Consider the following 22872-nt stretch of genomic DNA (forward strand, 5'->3'; position numbering starts at 1 on the left):
ATGCAGCTTTAAAACTCCCAAAACGATGCAGAAGCACCATAAAAGTATCAAAGCAACAGTCCATATGATTTGTGCACTTTCTAAGTCTTCTGAAGTCTTTCACTAGCTTTGTGTGAACAATTTAATTTGTTATTCACATATAATCTTTCCCTCCAAATAGCTTTTAACTGTGAGTCAGTGAGAGTCAAGAATAATATCAGGTTTTGAGAACTAGATCAACTGATTCATTAAAAAGATCAGATTCAGATTCACAATTTCGGTCTGTTCTTTTCTCAAAGTATTGCATGATGGAAAAGATAAAGTCGTGGGTTTAAAATTAATTACATAATTTACAGTTTTATTAATTGTATTTATGCTACTGTAGCAGTGTATTATCTATTGCATCTTTTTTATCATCTTGTCTGCTGTTTGAGGAGCCAGTAGTTCACCCACACAGATTTACAAAACAAATGCATGAAACTTGAGGTCTTCTTAAAGCAGACATGTTGTCAAAAATGTGAATTCTCTGTCTGGTTGCAAGCAAAGATCAGCGCCAGCACTACATTTGGAAAGATCATAAGCCACCGTTGGCAGGAAGCCTGATCATGTAATATGCACTGCTACTTTCCATTCATCGACTTCCAAATGACCATGCAAAATCTATATGAGGTTAGAATCCATTACAAGTGATTCATTGTCAATGCTCTGGAATGTTTGATAAGGTTCAAAATCTCACATCATTTTAGATAACCCGAAATGCAATGGAGATACAAATGTTCATCTTCGGTTATATTTTGAGGTTCTAAAGGGTCCAGAATGCCAGTTAAGGCCTCATCTAATAAACATGTCAAGCCTTTGAGACCATGAGCTAAATATAATATGAATGTTATGATTTTTTTTTTTAGGCTTCTGTCATCATAAAATATATGAACAAAATTCTTCTTCAATAACAATGAAACATTAAAAATACTTAAATATAAATATATAGAGAATACAGCAAAGGTTTAGTGGTCTAAAGGGAAGCTACACCAAACATCTAAAGGCATAGTGGAGCAGAAACTAAAATAGTGTCATTCTGCTTACTCGTGTCGTTCCAAATCCGTTTGATTTTCTTTCTTCTGTGGAACACAAAACAAGACACAAAACATTTTATATAATACAATGACCCCTTTTTTTCTGTGCAATTACTGTCAATGTGGATTGGAGCTCTCAAGTGTGAATTAACCTTTTGTGTTATGCAAAAAGGTTGTTCCTTTACATTAAAAAAAAAAATCTTGAAAAAAAGTTTGGGGTCGGTAAGATTTGTTTCTGTTTTTGAAAGAAGTTTCTTATGCTCACCAATTTTATTTGAGTAAAAATTACAGAAAAAAAAACATCAATATTGCTAAATATTATTGCAATTTAAAATAACAATTTTGTATTTTAATATATTCTCTATTTTTTATTGATGGCTAATCAGTGTCACATGATTCTTCAGAAATCATTCTAATTTGCTGATGTTTTCTTATTTCTCATTTCGTATTATTACTGATGTTGAAAGCTGCTGTGCTGTTTAGTATTTTTGTGGATAAATTTTTTCAGGATTCTTTGAGTAGAACGTTTAAAAGAATAGCATTTATTTTAAACACTGACTAAATGTCTTTACTGTCATTTTTTTAATCAATCCTTGCATGCATCCTTGCTGAATACAAGTATTTATTACTTTTTTTTTTTTAAAAGATGCTGGCTCCCAGCTTCACAGTGGTGTGTATTAGACATTGAGAAAAATATACAGGATTTCTGTTCGGTTCATACTTGGGGTTTACTGATGGAAGGAGACCACATATGTGTACTTGTATATATGTGTGTGTGTGTGTGTGTGTGTGTGTGTGTGTGTGTGTGTGTGTGTGTGTGTGTGTGTGTGTGTGTGTGTGTGTGTGTGTGTGTGTGTGTGTGTGTGTGTGTGTGTGTGTGTGTGTGTGTGTGTGTGTGTGTGTGTGTGTTGTTTAACCACACTCTGAGGCAAGTCTGTGCAAAATCAAGTGAGCCAGCGCAAGGCAAAGGCTTCATCTCTCCGTGTCAAGGGGTTTAGTGTATCACAATGTCCCACCACTGGCCTTACTTGCTCCTCGACTTGAGCTTCTCAAAAACTTATTTTACAGAGAGTGGAGAAGCAGAAAAAAGAAGCAGAGGGATTTAAAGAGTGAGCATTTGAGAGTGAGTGCCAGTGAAAGGCTCAGACGCCCCATCGAGGCCCGTAACGTGGCCTTTGACTGTCAAAAGCACATACACACATAAACTGTGTGCTGCACGGGGGGAGAACGAGGAAGTCAAGAGATAAGAAAGGGAAACCTCTCTGTCTCACAGTTGATTTTCCATGGCATGTTTTTTATAAGCTCTCCTCTCCTTTCTCCTCCCCACCGCCCTCTCCCTAGATACTCTAGCATGCTGTCACAAAATTACAGGTTTAAAGTTGGCAGAATCTAGCAGGAAACTAAAGCTGTGCCATTATAGCTTTCAGCAGGCACCTCTGGTCCACGGTGACACCAAACACACCAGTGGTTTTACTTTACTACAACATCATAAAGATCGTGGTGATTTTTATGGTCGTGGCTCCTAAATAGTGGTAGCCTGGTTCTAACAGACTCTTGTACATTTCATTTGTACAGAGAGTCTGGCCTCTCTCCATTGACAAGCGTTAACTTCCTTGAAGTCAGGTCCATGTTGAAGTTTAAAACTATTGGATCTGCCCAGAGTCGCTCTGGATCTGCCATAACCAATCGCTAACGTTTGGTCGTGAAGTATGACGACTCAAACTAGCGCACAACCTCAACGTCATCGTTCTCAGCCACTCCCTCTGTTCGCTGATTGGACCACTAAAAAATTGACTGGAGAAAACCCAAGAATATACCACAATCCCAGACCTAATACTGAAGGAAAATGAAAATTGAACGGAAGTACGTAGGAGGGCTGAGCCAGGCTAAAATAGTGGTCCTACGTCGTACATTGAGAGATGTTCAAAGACTGCCGTTGTCACTGTCTTGCGACAAAAGATAGCCTGCGATAATTTTCTGACGGTGTCAGAAATTTACCGTGATCATCTCGAAATGTGTTTGCTACGACCCACATCTACTGACTAGCCAATAAAAATGCAACATGAAATGGCATATTGATCAACACGACATCACTAAAACTTACCTCAAGCTCCTTTTGATAAATGCACATGCCAAGTTGGCCTGTTTTCCCTAGCCATGACTGTGTCCATATTCTCTCCTTTCGCTTCATCCACTTTTTTCAGCGCACATAAAAAACACAATCGCCAAAGTGCGATTCATCTTGCTCTGTTGACATGAGACTAGTTGCATCTGGTCAAGACAAAAAATAAAGGTTAACAGGATTGCCGAATGACTAAAGATACGTTATCAGCAAGATTGTAGAAAACTGTACATTTCATGTGTACTACCTCCCACTGCTACTTATACCAATGACAGAAATAAACGCAGTTGTTATAACAAAATATGTGGGAGAGCATTGCAGTAGTGACGAAATTGTAATTGTATTGCAATTGCACATTAATGTTAATATCAAATTAAAACTAGTTAGGACATCATTTGTAATTGAAAGGGTTTAATGACAATATCTGGTTATGGTTACACTTAAAATAGTTACAAAATAGATGTACGAGTTTATAAAAACTTATACCATTGATCATACCCAGCATATATGTTGAATGTTACATGAGAGATAGGAAGAGAGGGAGAGCATTAGAAAGAGAAGAGAGAGAGCCAGTCTTGGAGGAGAGCCCCAAGTTGATGTCAAACTCATGACCTTGTTGTTGCTTTGCCTCTCTGAACTATGGACGAGTATATGTTTTGCTGCACTCTTTTTCGGGTTGCATTCAGCATATTTCTTCGCTACAGACCTACAAAACATTTTTGGGTTTTGACCTAAAACAACTGTTTTAATGAAATGAGTGAACAGCATTTTATTTTTTCATTTTTTTATTGTATTTTTTTTAGCATGTTTGATGTTGCTGGTAAAAGGCCACAGACAACGCTAACATAACTTGAAACGGGATATCTAATCACCTCTTCAGAGAGAAAAGTACTAAAAAACATTCAAGTATCCGATGCGCTGGGCGTTTTATCTTTACACAATGTTCTGGTAATGCAGAGGATTGCGCTTTACTTGTGGGTGCGTATGTGTGCTTTGCTTTGAAGGGTAAGGATCAAACTCTGACTGCAGAGGAGGCACAGTCTGTGCCCCATTAATGTTTCATTAACGCAGACGTGTGTGTGTGTGTGTGTGTATGTGTGATTGTGTGTGTGTGTGTGTGTGTGTGTGTGTGCGCGCGCTTGTTTGGGCAATGTGAGAGAGGAGAGAATGTGCAAAGCTAGTGGAGACTTCAAGGATGCAAAGAAAGAAGAAAAGGACCTCTAGAGAATGAGAGGGTGTTAAAAAAGGTCCAATGAGGGAGAGGCCAAGATGAGGGAGGAGAAATTACATGTGAGAGAGAAGAGAAGAGTAGAGTAAGTAAAAGAAAAGATGTGTGTGGGAGTGCGGGAAGACGTGATGATTGGCAAGAAACCAGACAATAGAGGGAGAGAAAAAAAGGTGAGGGGAGAGAGAGAGAGAACGTTTCTCGCTCCATAAAAATCAGCAAACATCATTGTTTTCCGATGTGCGCACTGAGATAATGCACAATCAATAGATTTGAGGCAAAAAAAAATCGTCTGAGGCCAAATGCTTGTTTCATATGAGGAACGAATTGAGGACAAAGTATCATACAGGTTTGGAACAACATGAAAGAGAGTAAATGATGACAGAATTTTCATTTTCCGTGAACTCTTTGTCCTTGCAGGTTTGAGATCAAAGTTCTCATTCTATTTTCCTCTTCTTTTTTTCCGATTTTCTCCAAAGGTTACCAAACCCTTAAGAGCCAGAGTGGGTAGGTGTAAATTATTGCTACTGAGCAGGTGTGTATGCCTATAGAGGTGTGAAAAAGCCTTCCACTTGATCTTCTGTTTGTCTTTTATATTTCATTTTCACTCAGCTGGCAAAAAAACGTGCAGGGGATGGGAGGGGGTCTGGACCCCTGCTAGAGATTTTGTGAAAGTCAGACACAAGAGGAAATTGAAACTGATGGCAAGATAACTGGTCATGCCTTTCACGAATGGCATGATATTGTTTGAGAGATGAAATCCTATGACATATGATGTAGGAGGGGGTATTTTGCCACCAGACGTTTGTGCCAAGGCCTGAGTCATAACCTCCACCCACACATCCTGCACTCCACCAACATATATGAGGGAAGCACTACGCTATGAAAAACATATTTACAGGTGTTCATACAGCAGCTCTAGCACTATACAGTAATATTTGGAAAGTATTTAACACACCCTTGAACTGCAATATTGACAAAATCCAAAGCTTTTGACATGATGAACTTCAACTTGAGCCTGCAAACTGTCTCTCATATACCTAGGTTGTATGTGAGACTTTAAGGGCCGTGACACACCAAGCTGTTGTATAATCTGAAAAGTAATCTGATCACTGCAACAGAAAGAAAGAAATACTGAAGGTGTGCCGTCGGCCAGCGTTGGCCGTGAGTGAATCTCTGTCAGGATTCGTTTTTGCGGTGTGCTTCACATGTCGGCTCTAGTCGGGCTCAGCATGTTGAACTAATCGGTGAGAGAGATCGCTCTGATTAGCTGTTCAGTTTACCGAACGAGTCAGTGATCGAGAATAAAAGCGAAAGCGATGAAAGCGACCAAAGTCAAGATGGCACAGTTAGAAGGCTGTTTTATTTTAAAGTCATCTTACCTGAGCATTCCAGTACGGGAATATTTGTTTTGCTTTGTTGCTTTGTTTACGGTTTGTAGCTATATCTGCAGTCCTCGTTTCATTTTCTCTTTTTGACTGCCGAATGTAAACTATTGATACCTGCTGATATAGTTGACAGTTATTGCTGTACACACAGGTGCACATGCTCGTTGGCAGCCAGCTGTAGTCTTTGCGGTGTGTTCTGCACAGCTTTTTGTCGCAACCAACATGAGGCGGCAAAGCAGACTGTAGTTCTTTGACGTCAGCTTGGTGTGTCAGCCTGTTAACTCTTTCCCCTGCCATTGACGGATATTCCTGTCATTTATGAGACAACGATCACCTGTCATTGATGGAAATTTCTGGCTTTCCATGTTTTCACTGTTTTAAATGGTTGGGGACGCTATTATACATCATCTGAAAGAGTACTGAATCTTCTGATCAAAAGACATGTGAAGAAGCAGCAGAAACAAGTAATAGCAAGCAGATGCATATGTAAAATAACATCATCAACATTTAATAACATATAAATCAAAACTGCCTAATTTTACTGAAAGAAGCGTTGACCCAGGATGAGAAGGATGGACTCGATTTACTCCATATGTTTTGATCATCGTTCTCAATCCCAATCTGGATTTAGTGTTTGACAAAAAACTATTTTTCTTAGCTTTTTGCTCAAAATGTTGCTTTTTTTATTATTAAACTTTACCCACATTTAAGTGTTGATAGAATAAATGATTTTTTGTTTAAAACCAGAGGCTCTGTTCTTTATATTGATATATTGCATGTTCAGATATTCATAATAAAAATTAAAAAAATCTGCGGCCCAAGAACATTTTGTGAAAATGATCAAAAATGCTGGCGATGGCTGGCAACTGTTTTTTTTTAAACGCTGGTGGGGAAATAGTTCATTTTTGCCTACAGAGAAATTGTCTTTCAAAAATAAACGTATAAGAAATGTTCACCAGAGAAAGAAGTGTGACGACTTGCCCCGGTCTCTACTAAATAATTTAAGTGATACGATTAGAAATATTTCTCAAAATTTTACAATTCAAAAGGTTATTATTGTAGTACTGACTGAAGTATTAATGAATAAATACACAGATCATTCTCAAAATGTTGAAAATAAAAATAGGTAAGAGCTGACAGGTAAAAGCCCCTTTATCAAAGATAACAGCTGATGTCCTTTTAACTAGCCTGCAGTAAGACAGCAAATCACATTGAAGAAATGTCATAAGTAATCTGATCACTGCAACAGAAAGAAATACTTTGTGCAATCTTCCTCCATCCTTAAAGCAGACACATTACCACAGGGTCTCCGGGAAAACAGGAAGCAGTGATGTGTCAGAAATTACCCTCTATGCAAATGGAAACAGCCTGCAAGCAACTGTTCACCTTGTCAGCACAGTTCAAAATCGGGAGAGAAATGTTTGGCAGATTTTAAGAAGGTGGACGATTATATCAATAATGCGTATGTAATATTTAGGAGAAATGTCTAGACTGAGGCTGGGATAGCATGAATGGTCTGCTGAATATTCATTAGCATATTCATGACATTTAAACCAACCAGAATACTGTTGTTGTTTTGAAAGTGAATGGAACTTCATTGGAGCTTTGAAGCTGATGTCTCAGGTCCTGACAGTGCAACTTTACTCAGCGCACAGAATCAGAATCTCCACCCATTACCAGACTTAATTTCCCAGAAGTCACACTCACAAACGTAGCAGAACATTCTATACATTCCCTCTGTAATCATCAAACACAGCTGCGCTATAGACTGCAGTATAGTGTATGGGCATTTAATGGATTCCATGCTATGGGCTTGAGAGTGAGACTACACAATTATTTCTGCAGTACAGTGCATGTATGGTATGAATTCATATTTTAATTTGTAGGTGAGATAGAGTGTGTATGATAGAGAGAACAGCTCTGTTAAATCTGTTCTTTTCAATTAATCAGACGATCGCTGTCTGAATCTTTAAGGTCACATGTTATTGGTGTGCTTCCAGTGTAAATGACTCACTCACTCACCTCAACGTGAATCAGTTCGGTTCCTCCAAACGGCATTCAGACAGTTTTGCTCTTCGACTGTGCACAGACTGATCTCATGAAATGGCGTATGTATGACATATGGCCAATTCGTATTCCATTCGGCGTGCTATCAAGACGCATAATCGCTTTTTGGCGTGTTTTTCAATCACGGCGTAGACATACACGCGGAATCACATGCGGGGATAATGGTTCGTTTCGGCGTAGACATGCACGCGGAATCACATCCGGATGATGGTTCGTTTCGCTCAGAACATTTGACAGATGTTGAATGGAAACAGTTGGGAGAATATCAGATGTGTATCATGATCCGTGCATTCGGCCTTAAACTGTCCATCATTAATGTTAATCAAACAACAAAAGAAAAAGAGAAAATCACTCAATGTTCTTGACTGAATGACTTTAATAGCTTTAATAAGGATTAATATATATTTAATTTATACAAATAAATATACAGTATCTGCTTGAAAGAATGAGGAATGTTGCATGCAAGTTGTTATGAAGAGGCTATATCAATAATTAAAAAAGAAGACCATGTTCTTGTTTCTTAATGAGAAAGGACTTTGTTTATTTTAAGATAAATATGTCACATATATATGTCACAGCAGTTAAATTGTGTCTGGATGTTCAAACCTTAATATCATTCATATTAACAAGTTAATTTGCTTTCTTTAGGAGTATATAATGAGTTTGGAAATTTTAGAGGAGTACAATTTAACTAAATTAGATTTTAGTCGACTAAATCTACTGTAGATCTAAAACTAAAACAATACAGATTAATAAAATATGACTCAAACTAAATGACATTTTATTTAAAAGACTAAAACTAAATTATTAAAATGTATTGTCAAAATTAACACTGCAGTTTTCTTGTTCATGTTATTCTACATTTTGGTAAAGTGTCCACACGGTTTATATGAGGGGGAGATACTATAATAAGCATAGATATACATAATACAAACTATATTTATTTTCAGCATTTCTATCACTTTGTCCACTTGGTGTAACAAATATATAAAAAATAAATGTATTTTCATCATCTTCTATTTTATGCCAAACAGGCATTTTCAAAGTATTGTGAGTGATAATAGCCCTGGGCTTTAGGATTGTTACAGCACAGTGTTCCAGGGTTTTCACAGGGTTACTTCTAAAAGTAGAACAGTGTAAGCTGTGTCAGGGTGAAAAGGAAAAGGCTGCTTTAAAACTTTTACAACTAGCATTGAGCTGTGTGGGTGTGTGTATACGTGTATGTGTATGAGGCAGGGATAGAGGTAGAATGACAGGTCAGCAGTCTTTAGCCTCCAGAAAGCCTCAGGTGTTTGCAGTCCTGTTTCTTACTGCCGGGAAATGCAAGCAGCTGTAAAAATGGGCAATACTGGTGCCACCAACGAGCCCATTAGGCATAATTGGGAACAATAAATAACCTAACGTTTCTTAGAGTGCAGGTGTTGATTTTGGGTGATTGCTTGTGTGTTTATGTGTGAGGCGGATGTTCTCAAACTTACCTGAAGATGATCTCCTATTTTCATAGCAATCATGAGGTCTATGAAACCAGGACACAGGGCAATAGAAATGATATAGGACACATTATGGACTTTATATGCCTGGCTCAGGAATATTATTAGGTGAGATAATGTGCACCCAGTGGTTTTAACTGGTTTACTGAAAGATATTTACCGCTTTTTCTAAGACTTGAGGCTTCTATGGTCATCTACATTTTACCACCGCCAACAAATAAGTATCATGATTGTTTCCAGACGGTTAAAAATGCCAGTTATAATTGTTGTTTATCCCTGACAGCAACCTTTTGTGATCCCAAATAATAATTTAAAAAAATATCAGAGACCAGTGTTCAATGTGTCAAAAATATTTTAACTGTTAGTACATAAATCATTGTAGGCTACTAAATGAACACTGATGTAATGAGGTGTATGTTTGTCAAGGACACAAGGACTGGAACTATCTGTTTATTAAATAATTTGGAATTGTCAGTGACTCACCTAGAGTTGCCAGTTATTTTTTCCCCATTTTTTCGACTGGTTTTCTCTTGAAAAATGTGTTTTATATGCACTACTTTTTGCTGCATGGAGAATGTACATCTCAGTTGTCAATCATTCAGTTTAAAAATGTGTGGTAGCTTTTGCAGTGTCATCATGTCATTCTCCAAGCCAGAAAAACACAACGGTAACCATCTGTTCCAGCTAGAATGGACTGACAAGTGAGTGTTCATACCAAATGCAACTAGTTCTCAACCAATGTGCTTGCAACAAGACTATAGCCTTATAGTGAAGGTGTGCTATATGTCAGTGTATAGCTCCTCTTGCCATCAGTCTGGTTTACAGCATATCCTTTCTGTCATGGACAGAAATGTTTTTGCCAATAACAAAAACAAAAGTTTAACAATGTTCTATCTGAGTGCATCACTAGATGGATATGTTTAGAAGCTTTTCCAGTTTGACCCTCATGCTCTCAATAATTGTTCCATTTTGCTTGATTGTTGATTGTTTAGTTTATTTATCAGATGAAATGAGTTTCAGTATTAATTTTAAGCTTCATTATACTCAAAGGCTACAGTTGACCTCTTTTTGTCCGCTGTTCCATCTGAGGGTTGCCGCTTCATAAACTAAGCTTTACGCGTTTGCACTTTAACAAATTATACAGTTTATCCATTTGGAGTGCTGTTAGAGAAAGTCTAAATCCAAAACTTTAGTGGCATGTTTCTAGCAAACTGTCTTTCGTGGCTGAATGTTGAATGATTGGATGCGAAATGTAACTGTTCATTAATCTTTACCTTATTGTTGGAGTTCAAATGCAGATTGCCTGGAATAATTTGTGTGTTTACACTAAGTATACTAGAGGGGGTACCGTAGGAGAAGGAGTTGCAGAAACATTGATTGAGCCGAGAGAGGCTGTTTCATCAGCGCTGAATGAGAAACCAATGATTCATAACGATGAAAGACAGTAAAGTGTGCCATTACTAAAAATTGGTGCTACATTTTTGTGCACCTTTGATGCAAAACTCTTTATTGTACTTTAAAGCAGTGATTCTCAACTGATTTAGTTTCAGAACACAGATATTACATTGCACAGTGTCAAATGGTGACCCAACATTGTGTCGTGATTGCTTAAAATCTAGGAAATCTATGAACATTAATATGAATGATATTTTCTACTCCCTTTTAACCCTAAAATCCATATATACTGTAACTTTTTTAGCTCAAAGACAGCTTTGTGGAATATCAGGTGTAAAGAACACCAGTGTTGTTTTAGTATAATTGTTCTTCTTAATTTCAGTTAAAGTTTTGTTATGTTATATTGTTTGTCACTTTATTAGTAATTTTAGTGTAATTACACCTTTGCCATTAATATGTTTATAAGCAACTGAAAAAAATACAAATATCAGGGCATGTCAAAACATCTCAAGGACCCCAAAAACACCTTAGACCCTAGAGGGTTAAAGGGCACTATTTTAACAATGATTCCATGGCGGATTCGCTATTTACATGAACGCTTCTCTATCAAGGACACGGATCTACTTGTGCGCGAGGTTAAAGCGTGCAAGCAGACCATCTACAGGACAAAGTATACGCGAGTTGTGGACCCGACTATAGGCGCACATTACTAACGCACTCTTTAAATAACAAAAAAAAAATATTGTGCCATTGACTTCAAAACCAGGTTTCAGTTGGTCAATGGTGCAGTCTATTTCTGTTGCCTCAAAATAGCAACGCGCCAATTGCCTGAACACACCTCATTATCAGACCAGTACGCCCATGGGCGCACAAATGCATTTGCTATTTAAACAACATGGGCGTCCTGCGCAGGACGTGAAAACTGCGTCTGGCTGAAGTTTTATTTCAATTACCGAAAATCACTTTTAATAGATTTAGTGACCAAGAATAACATTGATAAAGACATGAATGTATAAAAGAATGTGGGGTGTATTATTATCACTGTCTTTTCCCTGCTCTACAACTCTATCTGAAAAGACCTGCGGCCCACCGGTCGAGAAGCGCTGCTATAAAATAACCATGCGCCGCAAAGACAGCAACAGCTGAGATACATTTATCGTATCTGAAACATATTGTCAGATCCTATTGCCTCTTATTCACATTCAAATGATATTGCGCCACCAAGTGATCCGGACACGGAGCTGGAAATCATCAGATTAGTGGTGAGACTGCAGAGGGGACACAGACAGCATGTCTGCCTAACTCTAGATTCATTCCATTAGTGTGCCTCCACACTGTGGTCCCGCTCTAGTACATTTCCTCTCCTCTCACATCACCTCTGTTCAATTTAACGCTGTGTTGCTGCTAGCACTCCAAGCAGGGCCTGCCAGTGCCGTATCACGGCTGCTTTTCCATTTGACAGAACACACACACATACACACCCGCCCAAGGAAGGCTGCCTGCTGCAATTAGCCGGGATTTAATAAACCCTGCAGACGATCCTTGCTTCTCATATAGGGACGCCAGTCATGGTCGCTTGACCAATTGCACGGGGTGATAGGGCGGCGCGGGACGGACTGGCAGAAGCAACCGGAGCATTGAAGATCAATCCAAAAGCCCTGGATCTTTCTAGCCACGGAGGAAGGCAGGGAGCATAACCGATGCTCATTTTTAGTGTATCTTCGGCTCCCCGCTTGTTTACAGTAATCCCCAAGGCTCTGTCCATACCTCACTGGATTAAAGGCTCGGTTGTTTGGGTGCGAGAGAGATAGAGAGGTCTGGAGAAGATTGCTGCTATCAGCCTCAGCGTGCTGCTACTGTACACAGCGGTAGACGTGCGGTCAGTCCCTGTTCTCTAAGCTCAGTAAACAGAGACTTTGTGTTTAAAAACCCGGGTCAGACTGTTGCCGGGGGCTTCAGACGTCTTTTGCTGTCTGAGTCAGTTAGGAAGGTGACTCCCTTTAATAATGCTGGGATCCAGTTAGTGTATGAGCTCATTTTCATAACCAGGTTGGAATTAAAATTAATAAGTCATTGTTAATAGGGCTGTCAATGTAACGTGTTAATTTAGTGCGTTTAATTACAAAGAAAATAGTGCGATAAAACGATTAATGCAATTAATCATGCTGCGTGACCCATAAATAAATTCCCTGTAAGGAATTTCCCCACCATCAGAGAAGTAAAACTTCATTTCTACTGTCCTCGCCAAACCCAACATGATCTCATTGGTTAATGTAGATAATTGTAGATGCGCACTGTTTGATTGTACCACATACTGCACTATTATGTTCAATCAGTGAGATTAAGTGTTCAATACCATCTTATTTATTTAACGCATTTCACATTATAACAGTTTCATTCTGTTCTGTGTGGTTTCTGTTGCCTTATTCAGCATGTTTTGGATTACATAAAAATATATATATATACATTTTAACTAAACTTATAGTGAGTTAAACTATTATTCTAAAGTATAGAATAGTGCATAATTATACGAATTGGGATGCACCTAAAGTATTTTTAATGTTTCCATATGCCACAGTAATATACCGTTTTTTTAATTATTTCCATTTGTTGGCTTTTCTTTCTTCTGCTGAACACAAAAGGTTATTTTGAAGAACGTCTGTAACCAAAAAGTTCATAGACCCCATTGACTTATAGGTTCTTATTTTTTTTTTTCTATACTATGAAAGCCAATGGTGTCCATCATCTGTTTGTTTACCCATAGTCTTAAAAATGTCTTCTTTTCTGTTCAACTTTAAGAAGCATTAGAGTTCAGACACTTTATCTCAAGTTCAGTATTGTATATACAGTTTGGCATGGTGACCACAGTAAAAAGATGCATTTATCTCAGAGTTTCTGCTTAAGAGCTTTTAATAAGCCTAATGTTATCAGCCTACTCTCTAATCTAAGCATCTACACACACACACACACACACACACACACACACACACACACGGCTCTGATAAACGTATCACCAAAGCAAAATGCTGCTACTAGCACAAACAAATCTGGCCCATTTATCTTCTCCTTCATAGTTCATATGGAAACACGAACGTGTTTCAAATGCATCCATTTCATTCGGAATTCAAGCTGACAACACCACACTGCGAAGAAGAAGCTGGGGAATGAATAAAAAGGGAAATTGAAGTCTTAAGCAAAAATAAAAGGGTCTTTGTGCATATGTTAATGTATTTTTCTGCAACAGAACCTTGCTCATTTAAAAGACAGTGTGAGTTGGAGTATTTACCACATGCACACTCAATACACAAACACAATCTTGCCCCTCAGATGGAGAGAGAGAGAGGTTTGTTTGCATAGATCCTTGCATACGGTAAACGTGATTATTCTCACAGGGTTGCCCCCCTGCTAATGCCATATCCAGCCCCGCTCTTGACTGTCGTTCCGCTCCGTGTGTGTGCCATAGAAACAGCACCTCAGCAAACGCAGTCAGTCATACACAGTTGAACGCCAACACGACCTCGAGAAATGAACAATGTTTAAGATTTTATTGTCACACTTAGGGTGATTTATATAATATATAAACACATTTCCACTCCTTCGGGGTTTCTGTTCACAGCAACAACAAAAAAATACCCTGTTAACCTTAACAATACGCCCTGATGTCAGTTTTAACAATAGATGACGTAAAAACATTGTGCTGTCCGAATTAGATTAATTGTAGACTTAAATACATGCCATTTAGGTGGTGATTATTCATACTATTGCAACGCAGATGGCTTTGTGTGTGTGTTGGCATTGAATATGTGTGAGCGTCTGTAAATATATGGACTGGAGACAGTAGTGTTTGAGTGTGTATGTTCAAAGGCAAGACTGTAATTATGCATAAATTTGTCTCTCTGAGTAGGTGTGTGCTAAAAGTCAACAAAACTCAAACAAACTGCTGTGTGCATGAGTGCTTGTTTGTCTATACAGATATACACTGAAAAAGAATCATGTCAAATTTACAGTAACAAACAGGCATTTGTTGTGGTGACAATGGTGACAATATATTATATGTTTTAAGCATTACAGGGCTAGATTTTGGGTCTGTGTATTTTACAGTCCATAACTGAATTTAACATTTTATACCAAACAATTTTATTTAAAAATTATGTACATTGATAAGCAGATTAAGTGTCTTGATTTTCGCTCAAATTGCTTTGTTTTACATAAATAAAGCATAATTTTCATAGTATTTATAGTGAAATTACAGGAGAAGAAATCCTGTTAAATTTACAGTAACAAACAGTTGTAATTGCCAGATATCGCTGCAAAAATATAGACAATATGGTATATTATTTTAAGAATTGCAGGATTAGATCTTGGTGTTTGTGCATTTTACAGTCCATAACTATATTAATAATGAACTGATACTGTATAACATTGACATAGCAACCAACCAACTTAATTATGTCTCCTTTGAACTTAAAAATATTGTTTGTTTGTTTTTAATGTAAAAATGCAGGCATTTTTCTGTGATGGTAGGTTCAGGAGTAGGCTTGGGGTTTGGGGTTAGAATATACATTTTGTACAGTATACAAATAATTACGCCTATGGAGAGTCCCCACAAAGATATTGAAACTGCGAGTATGTGTGTGTGTTCTCCATTAGCCTTTTGCTCTTGGCCCGCTGTCGACCCTCACACCTGTAAAATCAATGAGAAGCAGGCTGCCGAATTTGGGTCCTCGCTTGTCCTCCCCTTCACCCTCCTCTGCAAGGTTAAATCTGCATGGATCACAACTCAACACCACCTGTCAATCACACCCCAAGCTCTCGCCACCCCCAGACTGCCTCTGCTGTTTTCAGGGGGCAATAATTCATGCTCACTTCATAGTTGGCCTTGGTTGACTCTGAAGTTTGAAAATTCTTTCCTGCATTGTTGCGACTGCAGTGTATAGTCTATAATAAACGGACAGAGCTTGTTGGTTAGCCGAGATGGTGAGATTATTGTCTCTTAATAGTAGTAACAGTATTTTAGTGTTTCATTAACAAGGATTACATGCTTTACAAAACAAAACAATTGAGCACACTAGTAATCAAGGACAAAAGCAACAGCCATTCAGATGGGGATGATGCTGTTCAAAGCCATAACAACCTCCTCCCATGCATGCACAGCAGTGAAGTAAAGATCTGGGTGGAATTGGAGGCACTATCGTCACAGTTAGCGCCTATAAATCTGTCATCCCCTTTTCAGTAATGTGCGTGGGATTTTTGCATTCATTTTTGTGAAGATTTCCGTTATGCTACATTTGCAAAGCTTAAGCATGAGGTTAAATGTGTTTGTAACCGCTCGCATGTATTCATTTATGCAAATGCACGTATGCATGCATGCAATTATATATCTCTCTCATCCATGCTCTCTTTCATTATGTGTCACCATCATTAGCGTTGTGTGCTTTGAGACGCGTGTCCCTGGGGCGGTGCACAATAGTGTTTACTTCACCACTTTCCTGCAGTATACAGTGTTCAGTGGGTCTGGCTTGATTGAACCCTGTGGACCTATTAGGGCCTTTAATCAGAAGCGGAGCCAGGCCCAGCCCCTCGGGCTTCATTACGCATTACAGGTACAAACTCCAGCTTTAACTAACTAACAAAACCTGCTGTAGATGCAATCAAACACACAGGACATATTAGCTACATGCTTTAGGAGGTGGAAAAAAGCTCATCTGTGTCGAAGAAATGCAAGGACCTGTATTAGCAGTGAGCGGCCATTGTGATATAGTTGATGCGTTAGACAGGGCGTGAGAATTTTCTAGCTCATGGAGGGTGACCGTCATAAAGATGGAGCACAGGAGGCCAACTACTGGGAGCTACTGATATGTCACCCGATTTGGTAAGATACTATTACATCTAGATGTGTTTTGGCCAGAGCGGCTCTGGGTTTTGTGTTTTTTGTGCTTTTTAAAAGTTCAAAGAATCCAGTTTTCTGCTAATCTTAATGAAATTCACTTTTTTCCATTCCCTTTAAATTCAAATGTTAAGCCCAGTTTCACATAGTCCATTGCACTAAATCTCTAAGAGCTAATTAAAAGTTTCTTTCTCACATAACGGTGTAGTTGTTAGCAGACGTTCTGAACCAGTTTTCTATTGACTGATTTTTCTCTTCTGCCGTGTGTAATGTAATGTGGCATGGAAGGATGAGAACGGGGGGTATGTAGAAGGAGCTCCTCAAAGCAAGTACGCAGAGTCAAACCCTGGAGACTAAGTGGCAGTTGTCTGTTGGCATTAGCATTGTGGACAGCGTGTTTGAGCATGTCACAATGTCACAGAGCTCTCACCTCCTGACAGGCAAGGATGTGCTCGCAAGTGTGAGATATTGACGAGGCGCTGATATTTTTAGCCCTTTCATTAGAGCTCAGTAAAGACATCAATAGGATAACGTTGTTATGGTCTAAACATGATATCTTAATTCTGACATACAGTAAATGTCCTTGAAAGGTCGGAATCTTTTGTGATGGCATTCGGGTATGTTCTGGTATGTTCAGCACAATAATGGGTTTTCACTGCTGGGAAAAAAAAACACTATAGTCATTGTTTGCTGTCTTTTATCCATATTTTAATTTAAGCAGCACTTCTTTGTTGTGCAAAACTCTTTGTTTGCTTTATCTATCTATCTATCTATCTATCTATCTATCTATCTATCTATCTATCTATCTATCTATTCATCCATCCATCCATCCATTCAATGGACTAGCTAATACAAACAAGCTTAAGCTGGTTTAGGATGTTGTTTTCAGCAGGGTTGTTCGAACTGTTTCAAATTTCACTGGTAAATCGATCGTTTTTCTCACTCGTTCAGTTCCTGGTATGGTGGCAGGATAACTATTGTCTCCAATAGTTTTGGATTCAGTTTGAAGAAGCATACTTTTGCATTAGCAAACAGTGTGATAAACGAACACACTGCAGGGCTCCATGTCTATCCAATTCCTTTATTTCACAATCCCTCCAGGTGGAGTTTAGAAAACCCAAGCATTATTGGTTCGTCTATTACGTTGTAAGGGCTAATAAGGCTACAAAGCTACACTGCGAGACCACCACAAAGTGCTGAGGCGCAGAGAAAAGTGGAACATGATTCATCTTGTTTGGAAGGCAAGGCCTTATTAGGACTGGTGAGAGTGTGGATGGGGGCTTTGAGGGGGGGAGGCTTCACTAGGCTTTCCCATCCAGCTTCCCTGTAATTGCTTTTGGCTACACCCTGAGAATTTGATGAGTTGAGAAGAGACTTTGAGTGACTGCACATGGTGTCCGGGCTGCTTTAGAAACAAAGCAACCACAAAATTGCAAAATTACCATGTCATGAGATGAACTGAAAATATTGATATTAAGAAAGTCTCTGCTCATTGTGCCCACCATTCTTTCTTATATATGTAATTATAAATGATCTATCTATCTATCTATCTATCTATCTATCTATCTATCTGTCTGTCTGTCTAAATCTATATATTATATTTACCGTGTGTGTTGGTTGTAAACTATCTGAAGGAAAGAAGTGTACATTACGTGAGCTACTGTACATCATCACAAAAATAAGTCCCTTACCATTTTTTTTTATTGTATGACAAGAATGGTAAAATATTTTATGTACTGCATGCCTTTTTAAGTTATAATAAGGAGGTATTTCCATGCATATTTTGGTGCAAAAATCTTTTGATGCATAAAAGTGGGCTGCATATATTTTGAAAAAGTAAAACAAGCTATATTTTAGGGTGACAAAGAAAAAGCACATTATCTTTTCATTTCTCCCTTTTCTGGCTGTGCATTTGCAAATGTGGGCCGTTTCTCTCTCAATTATCAGCTTTCCCACTGTATTTGTGTGGCTTCCAAGTGCTCGGGTTCAGTGTGACACTCTAATCAACCCATTCAACAAAATAAAATGAGAAGAATAAGAAGATTTGGACCTAGGACACTCCCCTAATGAATTTGAAGGCTTTGAAAGGTCCAAAAGGCTTAACAAGAGAGTGACATTGAGAGGGAAAATGGTGGCTGCACAGACAATGTTAAAGGGATCCTGGAGTCATTACATGGCTATTAGAGTGCATTACGGCTTTGAGTGTAATAGAAACTCCTGCTGTTTGTCTCTGGTGGATGGAATAATTTCCGGAACCTTTTCCTATCCCAAAATGTACCTCAATTTCTCCCTGTTAACAATAGGGGACAGAACTTCAGCCATGCCTCTCATTCTTGACAAGCTATTACCATAAGTTTCCACGCACCCTCCATCTTTGTGAAATGGAAGGCTTCAAAGTAATGCTCTCCCCAGGACCGTGGAATCCCCTTACACACATGCTTTGTTAAGACTGAAGATGTGCTGCATACTTCACACTCCTCACAATGTAACCATGTGATTCCACATCTTTTTCTCTTTCCTTTTCACTCTCTTTTCTCTGTTCTCTCTTTCCTCTGAATCTCAGTCCATTTCTGTAATCATATCTGCAACAAGAAATGCCTAAGCCTTTTTACTTTAGAAAAGGGGGTTGATAGTCCATGATGATCTCAATATTTCATAGCCATTTGTAAACAGTAAGTGTGCACATGTGCTTTTGTACAATTAGATAAAACGTAAAACCTTTTACAAATTAAGAGATTGTTGGAACATTTGTAAACGTAGTGGTGCAGATGACCAAGTTCAATATTCAGACACAATGTCATAGCGGGGGTCATTTTTCACTAAATGACAAGAGAAATTGTGTCACATTAAGACCTTTTAAGGGCTAATTTATGTATAAATTAAATCCAGATGGTCTAATAAAGGTAAAGTAATTTGCACTCTTCGTCTAGATGAATTTAATTACCATCAAAGCACTAAGTATAGAAGTTAAGTGAAACCGCATCAGTGTTGCAGTGTGACATTAACACATTTCACTCATTTACTGATATGTGTACAGTATGTATGTGCTGTCACAGTGATTCCAATTTCTTGTTAGAAATCATACAGAACAGAATGAAACCATTGTAATGTCAAATTAGGTAAATGTGTTAATTGCATTAAATAGATGTCATAACTTTTAAGCTTTAAACGTATATTTGATCTCTCAATGCAATATCTAAAAAATTTTAAAAAATTTGTGGGGTTGCTTTCACTACATGTATATGTTTTGGCATGTATATAGGAGTACCGGTATGTACGAATACTAATGAGATCATGTTTGATAGCCACATAAAGGAAAGTAAAAGGATAATGAGGCTGAAATTAGGTGAGGTCCCTGTCCTATGCAAGCAAAATGCACACAGGTTCTGTCAAGTGAGGTGATGTTTGAAGTTCTTCACTTGTCTTGGATATGTTAATGGGGCTCTTGGGACTCTTGTGATATACCAGATATGTCCAATTTACTACTGTGAGAAAGAGATAGTATTCTTCCTTTACAGTGAAGCTGTATTTAAGCTTCGTTGTGTAGATAAAGGTCAGTCGGTCCTCTGTTTCTCACACACTCTCAATCTTGGCAGTGGTTTTGTGGATGAGAAATTCATAGCTCCATCTTTTCCCAGGTGTGTTCTGCACACACTCCAGTGTGGGGCCACTGCCTGGCAGAGGTCCATGATGTGGTCCTCTTCTGAACTTCAAGCAACTTATTAAATTCCCTTCTAGTGCCAACTTCATTTCTGCACTTTGAAATGGTTCAGTTCCCATCACCTGCTTGGATATACCATAGTGCCGGTGAGCACACAGCACAGATTGTCGAAAACCGCTCTCTCTTGCTGCTATTTGCTGAGCTCTTTTCAATTCAGATGAAAGTGAGATGGGTCTACAGATAGCTCTGTGTGGAGAAGAGCCCCATTCCAGCCTGATGAGCAGTAAATGTGAACCATGGTTTGAAGTCTTAAGAGACCGAACCCATTTAAGAAAGGCACTTTTCTGTGCGTACTCTGAGCTGCATTTATAAACCTGTACAGTACATTTTTCTTTGAAAGCTGTTAAATTAAGTTTACCGCCTCGTTGTGACCAGAATTCTTTCTTAATTTTTAAAATTATTTAAATTAATCTGTCTATCCATCTATCTAACAGCTTTGTACAATCCTGTATCAACACACGTGGTGTTTTTTGTTTTTTATATCATTATTCTGGTGTCATATCTTAGACAGGAGATGTTGACCTATCTATATAGATATAAAACAACAAGCATAAATTCTATAATACTCAATGTAAGTGAAACAGACAATGACTAATACTGGCCAAATGCATTCAAATATCTTGGATGTAGAGTGTGGGCATATTTCCCAGACATATCTTTATTCCAACATTGAACTGAAATGATTGTTGACTGTTGTCTAAAAAAATACATTAAAGGCAGGGTAGGCGGTTGGTTCCAGAAATATTTTTTGTTATGCTGGTTTTGTTAGTCTCTTCACATCCTGATACCAATCACTAAGTTAAGTGGTCTGAATGTATTTATATAGTCTGTAGAAGGCGTAGGACCATACAATGTCCGTCCAATTATACTCAGAGCGGTTTGTGACTCGAATGTATGCGTTTCAATGGCAACACTATTAATGCTGAAATTAATATGCAGTAGTAAGGTGGTACAGGTCAGTGCTCTTAGTTGTTTATGTTAATTATTATTGTAATGTTATGTGCTTTGAGACATGAGGGAGTTTAACGCCGTCTTTCCGTTTTTCATCTCGTGATGCTTTGCAAACTCTGCTGTGTACGTTCATGTGTTTTGAAGAAGGAGTGGCTTTGGAAACGCTCTGAAGGGTGGGTGGGATCTCATACTTTCAAAGATAAATTGCTATTGCTAGCCCAAAATTGCCTACCCTACCTTTAAAATCAGAGCCATGGCACGGCAGAAGCATACATATTATTATTAGTAGTAGTAGTAGTAGTAGTGGTATCAATTTAGTGATTTACAGTGTGAACCAGGACCATGATGCTATATATATATATATATAGCATATATTAAATATATAAATAAATACATTTGGTTATTTATAGAATGGATGGATTTTTTTTACCTTTGACAATTACTTTTTAAATATTTTGTTTGATTTTTATCCATGATTATTTTACAAAGCATCATCAGCACAGCATGACACCTCAATTGCCCTTAAAAGTAGAATGCTAATTAAACGTAAGTACGGGTTGGGCTGTGGGATATCACTAACTCTATGCATACCAGCCATCTGGACATTAATTAGGCCACTGGACCCCAGGGTCCTTTAATAAAGCAATTTGAGAGTCTCTGTTGGAAAGTGACCAACCCTGATCACACCTGAGTCCTTCAGTTTCAAGTTTAACACTTAAGGTAGAATTGTTAATAAATTGTTGGTTTGAGCTTGCTAGTTCCTAAATGGAAAAAGAGATTAGGAAAGTGTGTTACTTAGACTCAGTAAATCACTATTCTTGAGTTAAAACATGGGTGAAGCTACACAGTTTTCACAAACAAGGGCCCCTAAGGCAACCGTTGTCCTCTGTGAATTGGTCTTTATGGCTGTGTATCCTGTAGCAATGGAGGGTCCCAAACCGGGCAATTATGAGTTTCATACAGACAGGAGTACTTTCTGGCAATGGCAGAGATTTATATTTTTTGGAAGAAGACCTGCAGACATTATTCCACTGTCGGTTGAAGTTATTTTGACGGACTGTGACATGAACGACTGTCATTATAAGCATGCTGATGAGCTTTCTCCGTTGCAGGAATTTGAAATTAGCATATGCCAGGAAGGGAGGGGCTCGTATTTGGTATGGCGGTTTCCTAAATGAGGGGCGGTAAATGACATTTTTCTGTCTGAATCCAGGAGGTGCTAAAAATGGGAATAATTGTGAAGGGATTTGGAGGAGGATAAAGAGGATTGACAGTAAAACAATGCATTTAAGGGTTATGGAAAGGTTTATCTGCCCAACATTTACAAGTTGTGGCTCTGTGACAAGAGATATGTGGTGGCAAAGACGCAACGGATGCAGGTAGATGGTGAAGAGCGGCACAAATCCCTACCTCACTTATCTCATTGTGTTGTCTTTATCCATCTTGTGCGTCAATGTGATCCATTTCATTTAAAAATCCATGGCTTCCCTTGTAGCAAGCTGAAAGTTGTCATTTAGCTCACTCCTGAGAAGAGCATACCCTATCAGGTCCATCTAATGGAGCCAGTGCAGGAG

At 38.4% G+C, this 22872-nt stretch overlaps 1 protein-coding gene across 12 annotated transcripts in view; it reads left to right on the plus strand.

Moving 5' to 3' along the window:
- Positions 1 to 22872, plus strand: part of lingo2 (leucine rich repeat and Ig domain containing 2) — a 336136-nt gene that overhangs the window by 295309 nt on the left and 17955 nt on the right. For 8 of the 12 annotated variants that reach the window (XM_079631502.1, XM_079631508.1, XM_079631510.1 and 5 more), the window contains one exon: positions 4879 to 4934. The exons of the other annotated variants lie outside the window; for them this stretch is intronic. The gene's annotated coding sequence lies outside the window, so the exon portion shown is untranslated. The remainder of the gene's footprint in view (positions 1 to 4878; positions 4935 to 22872) is intronic. 12 annotated transcript variants of the gene reach the window in all.

The sequence above is a fragment of the Phoxinus phoxinus genome (assembly GCF_949152265.1).
Source record: "Phoxinus phoxinus genome assembly, chromosome: 12".
In the NCBI taxonomy this organism is placed as follows: Eukaryota; Metazoa; Chordata; class Actinopteri; order Cypriniformes; family Leuciscidae; genus Phoxinus; species Phoxinus phoxinus.